General features: G+C 42.2%; 1 protein-coding gene across 10 annotated transcripts in view; it reads right to left on the bottom strand.

Moving 5' to 3' along the window:
* CHD9 (chromodomain helicase DNA binding protein 9) overlaps positions 1 to 10,494 on the bottom strand; it is a 99,853-nt gene extending 89,359 nt beyond the window's left edge. For 9 of the 10 annotated variants that reach the window (XM_030512856.1, XM_030512850.1, XM_030512854.1 and 6 more), the window contains exons 1-2: positions 10,013 to 10,102; positions 422 to 510 (exon numbers count right to left, since the gene is read on the bottom strand). The gene's annotated coding sequence lies outside the window, so the exon portion shown is untranslated. Of the gene's footprint in view, positions 1 to 421; positions 511 to 10,012; positions 10,103 to 10,293 lie in introns of those variants that run through there. The other variant, XM_030512851.1, reaches the window with a different exon arrangement.
* Between the last annotated feature and the right edge of the window lie 5,687 nt (positions 10,495 to 16,181).

Here is a 16,181-nt window from a genome sequence, read left to right as displayed (position 1 = left end):
TTGTTGCTTTCCACAACAGAGTTTCTTCCCAAAACTCCTTGTCCAAAAGATACATGCTGAGATGCACAATTAAGCCTGGGGAACTGTTTTATGTATCAGAAAAGGAAACTCAAACCACAGACCAATTTTTAAATGATTTACCTATGTGTACAACCATGCTGAACCATGCCATTTCTTCATCTGTAATACTAAAAGCCAGACTGATTTAGTTACAGCATTGATACTTAAGATATATGAATTCCAAAGTTTAATAATAAGCTTGTGTCAAAATTAAGAGTTAGCACAAGCATCTAAAGAACCCTATACTATGAAGGTACCTGAATTAACCTACAAAACATATGTTGCTGAAATCTTCTAAGTTAAAACTGTATCACAAGATATTTAAGAAAGGGTCCAAGATATGTAAAAAAAAATATCTTACCCATGAATATAGAACACATCTCTTTAATGAAGAATTAAGAAGCTCAGAGATGTGCTTTAAATCCAGATGGATACCTCATCATCAGAGACCTGAAAAAGAAACATGGTAAACAAGTCATACAATAACCAACTTCAGGAGTATACACGCAATGCTTTAAACTCAAAAATTTGATATCATAAACAACAAGAACACCAGAATTAATACACAATCACTAGCAGTCATGACTTCATAAATGTGTGATAAATAGCCAAGTGAAGTGCTGATTTTGTAGGACCACTGAAAAACAACCCAACCTTACAAACCTCTAAGGTTGAAAGGTAGTCTGTGCCAGCATGCTAAACGTTTTAGGGCATCTTTAAGACACAATATAAAGACCAAAACCAAAGGTTTTGAGGTTTAGTTTTAAACCTGTCAATCCAAAAAGCTCTGTATATATTACCTTTTAACAGCAGTATGCTATTACATACTGACAGCTGTACTTGCCAATAGGAACTGACTGCCCTTCTAGGGAGCATACTTGCATGACGGTTTTGTCCTACTCCTTGCCTTGAGAGTAGTTAGAGGAGAAAGGCTTCAAAGCAGTATACAGTTTAAGGGAAAATGTGCATGAGGCAAAACTAAAGGCTTCTTAGGGCCTGTGTGCAAAAGCCTCAAAGCAAACAAAACCTCCCTCTAACACCAAAAGACACACATTCTATACCAGTGTGTTGTTCCAAACTGCTGCTACCCTTTCAAAAATACCATCCTTCTCTGCAAGGCACAGAGCATCCTTCAACGCCAATAAATACAGACTTCCCTCTCCCTAAATACAGTTTATTGGCGGTAAACTCTTAAACATCTTTCCAAGACTATTAATACAATTCAACCTTTAATCTTTATTAAAATATGAGATATACCCCACTGCATTAAGCAGCAGATTTTAACACAAAGGTTATTTCTTCTCCTCACATCTTTGAGACAATATTGTAACATCTGTCAAAGATATAAATTGGTTATAATAGCTATCGAAAATCTGCAATGTTCCAGTAAAAAAAATTATTTGGTACTAATTTGGTACATAAATTATTACATTTATTCTTATTTTACCATTCAAATAACTTCTAAGACTTATACCAAGATTGCTAAACCAAAATGCCTCTGCTCTGCATTAACACGGACACTGAAATAATACGCAGAGATTTCTCTCTAAAATCATAAACAATAAGCGTGTACCCAAACACATACTTAGGTGAAAATTGCTAAAATACTTCCATCTTTGTTTGCCACCTCTGTGAAGTGATATGGATTTTGTATCGGAACAGCCAGAAAACCTCCCCTACTTTTTCTTTGTCTGTACTGAACTCCTATCATGCAAATAGAGCTCCCATCATGCGAAAGTCCTCTTCACACCCAGAAACTAGAATCAACTTTGAAATTATTTAACTGTCAGGTTTTATGCAGCATTTCAATATTTTTAATTCCTAAACTTCTGTTTATTTAAAAGTTCCTTGCTGACTAAACAAAATTATAGTATACAGGTTTTTTATAATATGTATGTTTACTCAATAGAGGCATTCCAAAATTGATCCTTATTTGGGAAAAAACAAACCAAAACCAAAACTAAACTAAACAATATCTGAAAACCTGCAATCAAGTAACTTATCCTAGCTCTAAGTGTTCAACAATAAAAAAGAAACCTAGTTCATCTGTACCTACCATACAATAGAAACATTATCTGAAGTTCCTGGCTACCCAAAACACAGCTATCTTGGATCCTTCCTCAACTGTATTCTTTGTGAATCCTCAAAATAAAGAGGAAAAATGAGTTTCTTACTCTTTAAGACAGCGTACACTTGCTTCCAATATGGAGACAATTGTGGAGTACTTATAAGTTTGCAAATACCTGTTGTAAAGAAGAAAAGAAACCACCCATATATAACTATACATTCAGCAGATCAACAATGCATTATTCTAAACGTAAAATACACAAAGTACTTCAGACAGTAGAAGAATCACTGATGATTACATTAAGTGCCAAAGAGAAATCCACACAAAAGGAACTTGAAGCTTTCTTATGAAGCTAAATGGGATCTATCTCCACAGGTTCTCAAATAAGCTATATTGCATGTCATCTTTTAACTACATATACATAAAGATACATGTGTGTTTATCTGTTAAATGCAATATGTTCGAAAAATGTTCTGTAAAGTGTTCTTTTTTGGAAGAGAGTCTTAATGCTTGCTTTTAAACCTTGAATTGGTAAAGCTCACTGATACACAACAAAGCTTATACTTTATTAAATAGAACCAGAACTAAATTAGTTAGAAGCATGCCTGGACACATAATAAGCTTAGAAAAGTTTTTAAAAATTATCTTCCACAGCTCAACTAACGTAGTATCTTCTTAAAACACTTACAGAAAAATACACATTTCCCTAAATGCACATGGATTTCCTTATGTTCTTGATGGATTCTAAAGAACTTCTATCACTAATAAAAAATTCTGAACAATAGCAATCTTTCTCATTTTGGACACTAAAATGAAAACTTTTGTACTTTATAGGGTAGGTTTATATTTTTTAGTGTTAGCAGGAAACAAACTTAATTTCAATTTATTTAGAATAGCCACTTTATCCCAACTTCTATTTTTAAAAACATCATGTGATTAAAAAAGAAAAAAAAAAGTTCTGTACAAAATCCTTGTGTGCTTTTATGTCCTCAGTGTTTGCAAGTACCCTTAGAAAATTTAACAGCATCAGTTTAAGAAGTTATTATTTTCAACTATCTTCTTCACCTCTCTGCCAAAGGTTATTGCCCTCAAAGCACAGTCTGCAGAACAAGACATGTAATGTGCATTCTCAATTAAATTTTAACCCTTCCTCTTGTTTCATCAAACCAACCCATTAGCCTGTGCATTAAAATTGATGAGGTGTGTACATACATATTTTGTGAGCATTAATTACAATGAAAAGAAAATAATAATACAGAGAATGACGACATCTTAATTTGCTACAATTGATTGTGAGCTACAAAGATTACAAAGGTTTGGAAAACCTTTTTGAAAAGAACGAAGTTTATCCCCAGGTCAGTTCATTTTAGTGAAAGTAACTGTCAAGAAGTTCAGGGAGTTGGTCACAAGACTACTGAAGGAAGCTATACTTTCAAGTAGAAGTTTGTTCTGCTTTTTCAAAATTATTGCTATTTTGCTTCTCCAAAGTGTACCTCTAAAGACTTTCACAAATTTCAGGACTTCAGTCAGTTCCTGCTTATTTTTCTAATACAGGTACCAAAATTTCCCAATGTTCCTTTCCTTAGGTTTGTATACCTCTAAAACCAACTGTACAGAATACGAATGCCTCTTTTTACCCTCTTTAGTTGTCAAGAGTTATAATAACATATTCAGTGCATTTGTATTTGTAAGTTACAGTTTACTTCTGGTCACTAGAAAGACAGGTACAAAAGCTTCCTTATCATTTTAAAAAGAAAATCTTCTAAGTGCTGTTTAGATTTCTGATGTAAGCATTATAGGGTTTCCATAGTTTTGTCATAAATTTCAGTATTACACCTTAAGTTAGACTTACCAAGTATGTTTCTGAATTCTGGTATCTTCCCTGAGGAACTACACTGCCATTTTGAGATGCAGAGAAACATCTGCATTGAAAACTAGAAAAAAACCACCCCATTTTCACATGTAGCCTAAACCAAGATTTCTTTACAAAACAACTGAGACAAAAGACTTTCAATTCACAATCTGATAATACACGAACTTCCAATAATTCTCACGTTCTAGTCTGATAAGCATCTTTGTGAACTACTGCAAGTTTATAATCTGGAAGTACCAACTAGAGCAATGCAAAGGCTCATGCCTGTTTTACAGACGCCTAGGGACTATGATATAGGAGTTGAGACTAACAGTTGTGAAGACTTGACACCGAGAGATAGAAGTCGTCTCTGTGAAAAAAGGAGCACAACTTCAAGTCTCGACACAATCAGATTAGGATACCAGGATGGTACTCTACTGAACAGAGCAGGTTCAGACTTCCTACTCCATACTAGATTAGGTGGCACAAGGTATTTAATCTACAATAGAAGTCTACACCTTTCAAAGAAAGGTGCATACAATTTTTCTCTTTAAAAAAAAAAACAAACTTATTTCTGTTCTAAGGAGATTTGATACCAAAAGTTTCTCCAAAACTTTCCTACCAAGCACACGATAAGCAAGACACTCTGAGTTTGCGATTTGTTCAATACACTCTTCATAAATCAAGAAATCAAACAAAGCGGACTTTTAAAAAACTTGCCCAGCCAAACAAACAATACTCATGCCCCTCAAGGGCTATCTATGAATTAGGTATCTTGAAAACTTACCTAAAAATCTGGCTCTGAAGCTAAATTTTAGTTTAGCTTCTGAAAACAAGCAAAACCAATCAAACAGCAGAAACACACTCAAAAACTACATGCTAAAACCAGCAACGTATCATATAGCATCAGGCCCCTTGTCTTACCTAACACTGTTCTCAATGTTGGTGGAAGCCTCTAATTACAATGGCTTTACTACAGCGTAACTGAAAACAAAAATATATCCTATTTAATTCCCAGATTTCTTCTAACATACGGAATATCAGATGGGTAGATTTTCTTGCCATTATACATATGTAGTCTTTCTGAAGCTTAAAAATTTCTCCATTAGGTAGAAGTTAAATAAAATCATTTACTCTTCAAAAGCCATTTGCACAATAAATTTTCAAGGAATTTCTGAATTTTAGTGACCAACACAAAGGAGTGAACCAACCTTTTAATACTGCTCATGCAACACAAGGAAAAGCACCCAAAAATGCACTGCGGAAGGAAATAATTGAGCAACAGAGTTACATTTTCTAATACGACTCAGATAAAGAACAAAGTAAAAATTACTATTCGTCTTCAGAAAATAATGGGAATGTTTTTCCTGTGAATTTTAACTGTTGATTTATGTAATGGATGGGAACCTAGATGAGAGTTGATTCCCTCTCATGACTGAGACACATAAAGGATATTTTTTGTCAAAGTGTATTCGGTAGAGTATGCATGTTTATGTTCATCGTGACTGTTGGAGAGAGGCAGGAAAACACAGGTGTGCAGCTGTTCTATGACCTTCATACTTGGCTGCACTGGGACGCCATGCTCTCGGCATGGACAATAGCGAGATCATGAGAAACTGCAAGGCCTCATGAGTAAACAATTACAGAGCTGGCATAAAGCCGGCTGTTTTTTTAAGAATATAAAAGCAGGACCCTCTTGTGGCCAGATCCAAAGCCTCACCTATGGGTGGATACACCATGTAGGAATTTTCCTAATTACCTGAGACTCCTGGCATCGGCTGCAACTGGGCCTCCTAGCTTGAAGTGTGAGCCTGGATGATGATTCTGTGGTATGTGGTGATGTGTTTCCTCTTAATCTCTGTTCTCTCTAATGCAGTAATGATTTGATGCATTGCTAACTTTCCTTTGTACTTTACTCTCTCTACATATAGATGTCTGATTTGTTTCATCGTACTTATTTACTGTATATATAGAGATATATACCTGACTCATGCTAGTGTGCTTGTTTGCTTTGGTGTGCTTATTCGCTTTAGTGTGCTTGTTTAATAAACTATACACATTATACAGCTAGTACGTGGTCATTTTGTGGCATACCCTGCCTGTCAGCAGAACAATTTCAGATTAGAACAAACGCATGTATCTTCAGAAAGATGCATGTACACTGGTGGCCTAAAGACATCGATATTTGGTATCTCTTTGGTAAATTGTACGAATGAGGTTGAAGATCTCAACATATCTGCACGCTGACAGACGTCATATCATACCGATACATTTCTGCTGAATTCTGAGTTAAAAAAAAATAAAGCTTCCTGCCTTGTAACTTGTTTGTTGCAGCTTAGTAAGTGAACATAATGTAAAGGCAGCACTGAAAGAGGAACTCGGTTAGAAGGTGCTGCCAAAAGCAGGCTTTTATTTGATCACTAAAGCTCATTCTAAGAGGTAGCTGTGTATCCACCTGAATACTACTATATTTTGAAAATACTACTAAGATGCTAATGCTTCTAAAGTCAAGACAGCTTCACCAACCACATTGTTGAAGTGTTTGATTTAGAGTTGGTCTTCCGCAAGTTTACAACACTGCAGTTGCTCAAAAACATGGTCATTGCAAACCACATTATACTTTTTTCGTATAATACTTTAGAAAAAAAACCCCGCTGCTTAAAAAAAAAAAAAAGATCTCCTCCCTGCACTGTTGTAAATAAGAAAGTCGCATGTTCAGCCTGTTTGACTTTTGGCCAGCATGCTCTTTCATTTATGAATTGGCCAGACACATCAAATATGAGAATCCCACTCCTCCTTCAGCCAGAGGAAGAGCTGCAAACTCTTTCTGGTGGTTGTTCTATGAGCAAAAGAACTACTCAGTGTCATAGTTTCTTTTGCTGAAGGGGAAAGAGAATACTTCAGTAATATTCTAAAATATTTCCAATACTAATTATTAGTCCTTGAATGTTTGACTAAATGAACAGACGGTTTCTACATCACCCCTTTATGTGTATGTAGATACCTGGAATTCCTGAAGCACCTTTTCTATATACAGGAAGAGCACCAGAATATAGGATAAAAGTATAATATGTGAGCCTAAGTAAATATGAGATTTCTAAAGTGTTCATTAAGCTCGCAACTCCGCTGTTTGATGGAACCAAGACCATTAAAAGGACAAATATAGACAGGCCAGTGGAACAAATTAAACGCCTGGTTTAAGGCCTCTATAGTTTCTTCGTGGTTCATGTCATATATCTTTTAGATAACATCACTAAAAATACTTTTTAAAACACACACTGTGCTTTCATCAACATTTCTCCATGACTGAATTCTTGGACTAATCTTCAGGAGCATTTAACACCAACAGCTCATACGAAATGAGTAGGTGCTGAGATTCCTCAAACTTCTTGAAAAATTGCAAGACTTAAAATTCCACTTCTTTTTACAGTAAAAATGACAGCTTTACTCAGATTAAGATAAGCTAATACATCTTCATCATGAAGAGCAGCATAAATTCTTAGAAATAGCACTATTTGGTTAAACAGAAACAGGTAAGTTACCACAACAAAAAACAGCACAGAGGCTTTGTAACTACTTATGTGCTTGCCCTTATCATCTTATAAATGCTTACTCACCAATAGAGGAATAAAAAGAGAAAGCTACTTCATATTTACCTTAAGGTTAAAGAGTTCACAATGGGCAGTAACCACAGAGTTGTTGATACCTGAAGTTCACATCCTACCTCACTACCCACCAACTTCTCTGTGTGGCGTTGATTTATATATAAGGCCTGGCACATGGATCCCTGAATTGGTAACCTTCAGGAACATGTACACTAATTTTTGCTTTCCAGTTTACAACAACTGGGCACTGAAGTCCATGGCGCTTTGGAAGCCTCATCTGCCTCATCAAAAGCAGAAAAAATGAAAAAGTCATTATCGGTTGGTCGTGTGCGGAGTTGGGTGTGTGTAAAAACTTTATGAGTATGTAAAACCAAAAGATACTATCCTTTCTGTAACAGCTAACAAAGTGTAAGATGGGAATAATTATGAATTTTTAAATTAATTCATCAGCTGATATTCCACCTTGTGAAATAAACTAGCAAAAAGCTGATCGACGTACCAACTAAAACTTGGAGCCAGGCTAAAAATACAGATATTGCTCAAAGATGACCAAATGTTGATATTCTGTTTTGAAAACTATTCATATTTATAACTGCATATTTTGCACGTAAAACAAGGTGAAATAATTATTTTAGGTCACACCTGTCAACTGGGAACTTGATGGTGTCAAATGACACAGGTTTAAAAACACATGCAGATTGCTCTAAGGACTGATGGGCCTAGTTTTCCTGAAAGAGGAGGATCACTTTTTAGGGCTGCTTCTTACAAAGTCTCAAAAGACACACAAGAGAACAGCTAGGAATCTTATCCCTTTACACAGATTATTACTTTGTCCTGCACAAGCATGTACTATAACAGTTACGGGTTCAGATATCTTCTACATAAGGGACAGAGACTGAGCCGTGTTTTCTCACACTGATGAACTTAAACAACTTTCATGAACTGAAGGAAGTTTACAGTTGCTAAATATTCAAGGCACTTATGTTACAAAGTCAGTGAGCAGAGCAAACTATCTCATACGAACTGAAAGTGTGTGCATCAACCTTGAAGTCAAATGAGAGAATTCCAAACTCTCTTAGCCTGTTTTTTATCCCTGTTCACAAACATTTGGATGTGAAGAGGGAATGAAGCGGTTTTACCATTTCACTGCTTTAAGCCTCAGCAGGAAACAGCTAATTTCTCCACTTCGCTAAAATAAAGACGCATGTCACCTATCCACCCAGTGTTATACACATACAGTACCAAGCTAGTCTCAAAATCATCTCCTTGTCATCCCCAAAGAATGTCATCTTGCAGCCCCTACCTGGAAAATGCCAGTCCATAAATTCCCACCTTGCACTTTCACAGCCAAGTCCCTGTTTAAGCCTCCACCCATGCAGCAGCAATCTGCAGCCATGTGCCACCAGCTCTCCTCACCCCAAAAATCTTCCAGCCCAGAAGGACAGCAGACTGCATGCCCATCCATCTCCATCTCTCTTGGACACACCTCACCCAGTGTCAATCCTCCCCTTCTATATTCCTTTCCCGGGCTCCCACGTTTTCTGCTGTCATGGATCCATGCCAATGGGCTGCCAAACTCAGCTCCTCTTCTTCCTTCTGCTTCGCTTGCCCTGGCAAATTATTTTAATTCCTCTCTCTGCCCACTTCTACTATCTTCTGTAGCGAGAAACCAGGTCTAACATTCCCACTTTCCTGCCTGGGAGGGTGCCACCTCCCCTCCCTGCCACGCAGCCCCCTTCCTAAAAGGACACAAGGTGGCTGGGCATATTCTTGGCTCTATCTTCCTCCACCCTACCCTTTCCTCCCACTGCCACCTCCTCGCTGGGGGACAGAGAGACATGCAACCTCTTCCTCGGACTTCCCCGAGGAGACCAGCCCTCTTCTCCCTGCCATCTTACCTGAAGGAGGCCGGGGCACGACATCCAGCCTCTCCTCCTCCCCACTACCTGGGGAAGGCCCAATTCCCCTCCTCCAAACTTTGCCCCACCCGCCCCTCCGCCTGCGGGCCCCGCACCGCCACCTCAGACCCGCTGCGGAGCCGGGGGGCCGGGGACCGCATCGCCGGGAGCCCCCGCCTGATCCCATCTTGCCCCGCTGCACCCCCGCCTCCCCAGAGAAGCTCGCCTCGCCGCCGCCTCCCGCCCTCGCCCTTCCTCCTCCCACCTCCGCCGGAGAGGTGCGAGGGGCCGGCGAGCAGCCCCGCGCCCGCCGGCTCCACCGCCGGTGTCGGCGAGGGGCGGAAGCAGGTCGAGGCGCGGCGGCGGGGAGAGCCCGTGCGGCGAGCAGGCCGCGCCGCGCCGTGCCCCGGCGGGAGGAGGGGCGGCGGGTGGCTGACGGGGCGCAGAGGCCAGCCGGTGTCTTCAGCACCTGGAGCGCGGCCTGCTCCGGGGGTGGCGGGGAACAGTCCGTCCCTCCGCACGTACTCACCGCCGGGTTCGCCATTACGCGGCAGCGGCAGCAGTAGCACCGCCTGGAGCCGCCGCCGCTGCCCGGCAGGAGGCACACGCGCGGGGTGGGGGGGCGGAGGGGAGGAGGAGGAGATGCCCCGCGCCTGACAGCTCCCCGCCGGGGCGGCCCCGGGCAGCCGCGGCGGCTCTGAGGCGGCGGCGGCAGCTTCCCCTCCCCCTCCAGGGGATTCCCCCCTGCTGCTTCCCACCCCCCCCCCCCGCCCCGCGCCGGGGGAGCCGCTGGCCGAAGGCGGCACTTACCGGGTGGCAAGGCGGCTGGCGCAGGCCGGGAGAGGCGGGCGGCGGCGTCGCGAGCGAGGGCGGCGCGGCGTGCCGGGTTCTCCTCCCCGCCGCCCACTGCGCAGCGGGGCAGGGCGGGCCGCGCCGGGCGGGAGGGGCGGCTGGGCCCCGGGCGAAGTTTCACTCGCGCCGCACCGCGACCCCGGCGGCCTCAGCGCACCCGCGGGCACGGGCTGGGGGGCGCATTTGCATATCTGTCACCCCCGCGCTGATTGGCCGCCGCCGCGCGCTGACACGGCGCCTCGGGCAGCGAGGGAACGGCGGCGGGCGGGGGGCGGCGGCGGCTGAGCAAGGAAGGGGAGGGCGGGGTGAGGACGCGAGCAGGGGAAGGGGCGTGCGCGGGGAGGAGTGTGCGCGCCAGGGGGCAGGGGAAGCGGGAGCGTGCGAGTTTCCTTCCCGAGACACCTTCGCCTCGCGCCGCAGCCCCCGCGGGAGGGGGCAGCCCTGAGCGGAGCCGCTGAAGTGGGGGGGGTGTGTGTGCGCGCGCGGCGGGGCCAGCCGAGCCGATCCAATATGGCCCCCTGCGCCGGCAGAAGCCAATCCCGGCCGCGTTTACTCTGGAGGCTCCGGCGGACGCCAGGCCCGGGATGCTGGGCAGGCCGCTGCGGCGCTGGCTGGAGCGGCCGGGGGAGCCGGGGTTCTCTCGAGCTCCGGCACATTTCCGCGAGGCGCTGGCGCAGTAGCCGTCGGCGGTTTCAGGAGCGGCGCGGCGGGCGGCCCGGCGCCGCGGGGCTCGGCAGGGCAGGGCAGAACCCGCCTCGCCGCCGGGGCCGCGGTTCGTGCCGCGGCGCTACCTCACGGTAGAAAGAGAAGAAGAGCTGCCGTCGCGGCAGTTCCCTTTATTGCAGTAAAACTTCTGGGGTTCATGCAAGACCTCCAACTGAGACACGGCTTGTGAGCGAAGCCTCCCTCCCGGGAGAGCCCCTGGGGTCAGGATCTCAATTATTGGGTTGACCTGTGGGTGGCATCGCCAGATGTTGCATTGAAGCGCAAGTGCTAGCAGGGAGAGCGAAGAGAAAGCCCGCCTTTCAGGGATAAACAGAGGTGGACACCAGACAGGGCGAGCACAGCCTCGGGCGCACCGTATGAAGCCGTTTTCAAGTGGATCGCTTGAATATTTTTACAGGGAACATGGATTCCTACAAAGTTAAGAAGTCTTTCCTGTTGCTTTTACATGTTTTTTTTTTTGTTTTTGTTTTCCTCAATCGTATAAAGCAAAGTGTGTTAAATGCCAAGTATTGATTTTTAAAGATCAAAATTTAGAAGTAGCAGTTCACAAAAATTCACATTCCTATTCTCCGAGTTAACTTTTGTTAAAACTACTGAGCTACAAAGTTCCCTCTATCAGGAGACCACAGCAGAAAGCTGGAGGAAGCAGTTTCTAGCGTGGTTGCAAGGAGCATCACTGAAGAGGCTTGCGTGCAGTTTTATCTGTAATGACATATAAATAGAAAAAGTTCTTCAGGTGAGAAGTTACATAGCTCTTGCTGGGTTGACCTAAGGACTAAATCAGAATTCCAGGAATATAAGAGGATTCCCACCCAGAGTTCCCTACACTTGGATATTGTGCCTGGGAGCACTGTATGCACAGTGGCAATGAGAGATCTCATCCTATGGCTTCCTGCTGTAGTTTGCTAGCAGGGAACTAAGGATATACTTCTAGTTCTCTCTAACCTGTTGCTTCCATCTTTAGGATATTATTTAACATAAGAGTTTGTCATTTTAATCAATACTAAACTTCTTGGGTGTCTTATTTGCCTAATTATATATTGTAATACATTAGTTGATTTCAGGATTTCTAAATAGCTCAACTGAGCTATTGTGGGTGCAAGCACAAGGTAGATTCTTACTCCACCTTAGTTCTGAAGGCAAGCCTTTAAGCAGGCTAGTTGAATATTTTAGATTTATAGCACCTTTGTCTTTCTCCTTACCTCTTAACTCCTTCATGGCTAAAAGTTGTTCAAAATGTCTACTGTTAACAGTTATGGTGAAGTTCCTGTACTAATGTCTTCTTTTAGCCAGCCCTATGGGTTTTCTTTCTTTTGTATTTTCACGATCTTTCACTAATAACTGAGAGCAACTTCAGATTTTTTTTCCCATTCTAGAGGTTTTTAAATGAAAACACATATACCTCTGTACCTTCAACCTCCACAGAGAAAGTAGTAATTACTTTTATGGGAAAAAAGGCTGCCTTCACTCTTTTATTAGAATTAGCCAGCCAATTGTAGTACTTCCCTAATAAAGCTATCAACACTGTTGCACCATTGTGAAGGGCTCTCAGCTGTAGATAGTATGAATGGCAATGTCATAAGTTGAGAGCACAAGCTTAGAATGATGTATCACATGAATGACTGACAATAGGATCATGTGACTGGTTATTCTGTTGCTCAGAAGGACATTGAATCTCATGAACACTTAATGTCTGGATGGATCCTCTTAGACTTTAGAATACAAACAGGTTGCTTAAATGTATAGAATTGTTTTTTGGTTTGGGCTTCATTTTTTAAACGTGTCAATATTGCATCAGTTTCGGTGATTGCTTTTGCAGTGTTGAATTTTCTTTCCATCAAAACTTCTGCCACTGACCCCAGAATCCTACTATTGTTTCAAACAATCGTAATTGTAGCAGTTTTTAGACATTTTATGAGGCCTTTGTTTTCTCATCACTGCTACCTCCCAATGTAATTATATTGCTTTCATCCATCATGGCATACACACGACTTTTCTAAAATGCTGGGTTTGGTAAGAGTGGCAGAATACTTTGTCCGTCCCCTCCTTTACTTTCCATAAATATCTTTCTTCAGATGTCCCATGTACAACACAGTTATAACACATGCATTTTTATGTTCTTCACTCCCACAGCACTATAGCAATTTATTCTGCCTTGGGATTTACAATATGTGTGCCTTGTAACACACTGTAGTCTATAGACGAAGAAGTTCTGTGTACTCAAAACTAAGAGCACTCATCCAGTACCCTGTGAGTGTGGGGCAGAGTTTTCCAAGAAAAGACAACAGAGGAAATCAGTTGCTTCACTTGCCTTGTTTGCTATGCTTTGATTATCCATGGAAGTTGCCGCAGGGGTATTGAGGTCAGGGCTGGAATGACTTATAGAATCGTTAAGCTTGAAAAACAACCTTGAGAAAGGTCTTGAAAAAGACCTTTAAGATCATCGAGTACAACCGTTACCCCAGGCTACCAAGTCTACCACTAAAGCACACCACTAAGGACTGCATCTACGCATCTTTTAAGTAACTCCAGGAGTGTTGACTCCACCCTTTCCTTGGGCAGCACTTGTTCCAGTGCTTGACAAACCTCTTGGTGGAGAAATTTTTCCTAATGTCCAGTCTAAATCTCCCCTGCTGAAACTTAAGGCCATTTCCTCTTGTCCCAACACTTGTTACTTGGGAGAAGAGGCTGACCCCCACCTCTTTTCGGGTAGTTGTGGAGAGCAATAAAGTTCACGTGCAACTGAATCAGCTGCTGAGATTCCACTGTTGCCAGAGTGACTGCTTTGATCCTTCTCAGTAGCCGCTCTGTGGGGCTTGGGAAAGCAAAGAGCAGCTGTCTGCACAGATTGCTGCTATTAGAGCAACTCTTTGTCTGTCTTTGTAGATACATTCTAAAAGCCTGGTAGGAATCTGTGGTGCAGGTGAAGACTTGTAGCGCCATGCTAAACTGAGCCCTTTGCTGAGGTGTTTCAGTGCTTGGTGCATTGCCTCTGCAATATGCAGCATGGATAGGGAACAAAACACTTTTACTGGATGTCTTTGGGAGGCATTAACAAATCTGCAAGGTGAGGGTAAGTTCATGTGGTTTAGCTCTGAATATATTCAAAGTCATAGATTCCCGTACAGTTCAAATTGGGGAGCTCTGATTGTTTTGTGGTCATCTGTTGGCTGGCGATTTGTAGGCTGGTTTGATCTGGAACATATACTGGAACTCCTGCAAAGAGCAGCTATGCTGTACACCTGCAGATGTGAAACACTGCAGATGCAAAGTAAGTACACGGAAGCAGCTGGTTTCCCTCATGGCCTAGCAGAGGCATGTGTAAACCAGGGTATGGTTATAAATCCTTTTAGATTAGAGACCCTGGAATTCTGAATAGAAACCTTTTATATTGTGATAAACAACTACAAATAAAAATCTGAGTGCTAATTAAATGTGTGAGTAATCTACTTGCTCAGATGGAAGTCTCTTGGCAGGTGGAATGTTTTACTCTCAGGGTGAGATGTCCTTAAAGTTTCCCTGGCAGCTGGATACTATTGATGTAAACTGAGTAAACCTGCAGTTAGGGCATGCTGATTTCTAGAACTGCTTCTACTGGTGTTTCCTCAAGCAGCTACACCTGTAGTTTGATTGCCTGCTTGCCACAATGTCTGCCACAAGTACATTATTAACTGATAAAACTATGTTGATAGCACTAAAATGAAGTCTGTCATGAAATAAGCAGTGTGAAAGGAGAACATGTAAAATCTGAGAGAACTGAAAAAGTTTTGTTTTTTTTTTTTTACTAAATTGTGTTTTCATTAACAAATTTTGAAAGTGTATTTTTTAGGGGATTGCTGGCATTAACCAATTTTAGGTGTTGGTGAAAGTTTGTTGCATTGTCTTTTGAGAGAACAGAAGTTCATGTCAGGATAGGCTTAGGCCAGTTTGTGAATCTGGGTGCTGAGATTTAAGAGATCTGTGAGTGGGACTTTGGAGTGTAGTCTGTAAAGATGAGGTTTCAAAGAACAAAGGTGATACAGAACCTCTGTAAGCACTTGCGTTAAAGAAAGTAGCCCTTAAAGACCAATGTTGGAGGTGTTGATGACCAGATGGAGCGCAGGACTGAAGGTCACCTGACTCTTACTGGGCTACGTAAGGCAACACTGAAGCCTTGCCATAGTTTTCTGCGGAGTAGTTAAATGTGGAGGAGTTTTCACAAAAGGAGGAAAACAATAATAGTTGTAGAAATAGGAGGTAAGGGGTTTTATTAAAGCAAAAATATATTGGAGGTGTCATGCTGCTTCTGAAGCATGAAGGAAGCCTAGAAGTAGCTTAAGTGATCTGATAATAGGGTGAGTGTTTTGAGCTGTGCTTGTAAGTAGGGTGCTGAAAGTGAACGTGCTAGTCAGAGCTTTTGAAAGTGTATCTCTTTTTAATTATTTTCTGTTTGTTTCTAGCTACAGAAATTGAACGGATATGCTATTACTTCATTTTTTTGTTAATGTAGAGCTTGATGGGAGTATGCTCTTTGAAGTTTTGTGCTGCTAAATGCTTTTTAAGATTTATTTACTGTAGGACTGCTTATCTGTGTTTATTGTTCCTGGGCTGGCTTTAAAGGTAGCTGGAGTTGGGAACTGCTTCTTGATTTTGGGATAATGTCTAGGACAGTTGTAAGTAAGGACTGAGTAGCTTTTATGAAGAAGAGAAAGAAAAAGGTTAATATATGAGGAGTTTGAAGTAGAGGAGTACTTCTTGGGTTTTTGTTGAACAGCTTTTCTGGACGTGCCTGGCTCCTGACTGTGAGACAGTAGTGGGTCTCCTGCTAAAACTGAGTTCTGTTCTTTGCTGTTGTTTGCCTTTTCTTTTTTCTTTGATGGCAGAGCATGCGAAGAGCTGTGTTTGGGTGTTATTGAGATAAGATTGTCTACTGGAAGGGATACTTGAGTAGCTACAGCCACAGGGTTTTCTTTGTGAAAATGGATAGAGGATTAGTAGCAACTCCTATTCTCTCTTGAAGGTTTTTGATGCCGTTACTCATGTGAAAGTGGTAAGCCCATGATACGGGAAAATTTTATATATTGTCATATATAAGATTCAAAGTCTCTGGTAGAAGTTTGGTAGGGAGTAGGAAGGAAGGG

The sequence above is a fragment of the Strigops habroptila genome, chromosome Z (genome assembly GCF_004027225.2).
Source record: "Strigops habroptila isolate Jane chromosome Z, bStrHab1.2.pri, whole genome shotgun sequence".
Classification (NCBI taxonomy): Eukaryota; Metazoa; Chordata; class Aves; order Psittaciformes; family Psittacidae; genus Strigops; species Strigops habroptila.
Note: the sequence above shows the minus strand (reverse complement) of the source record. Positions and strands in the feature narration are given on the sequence as shown.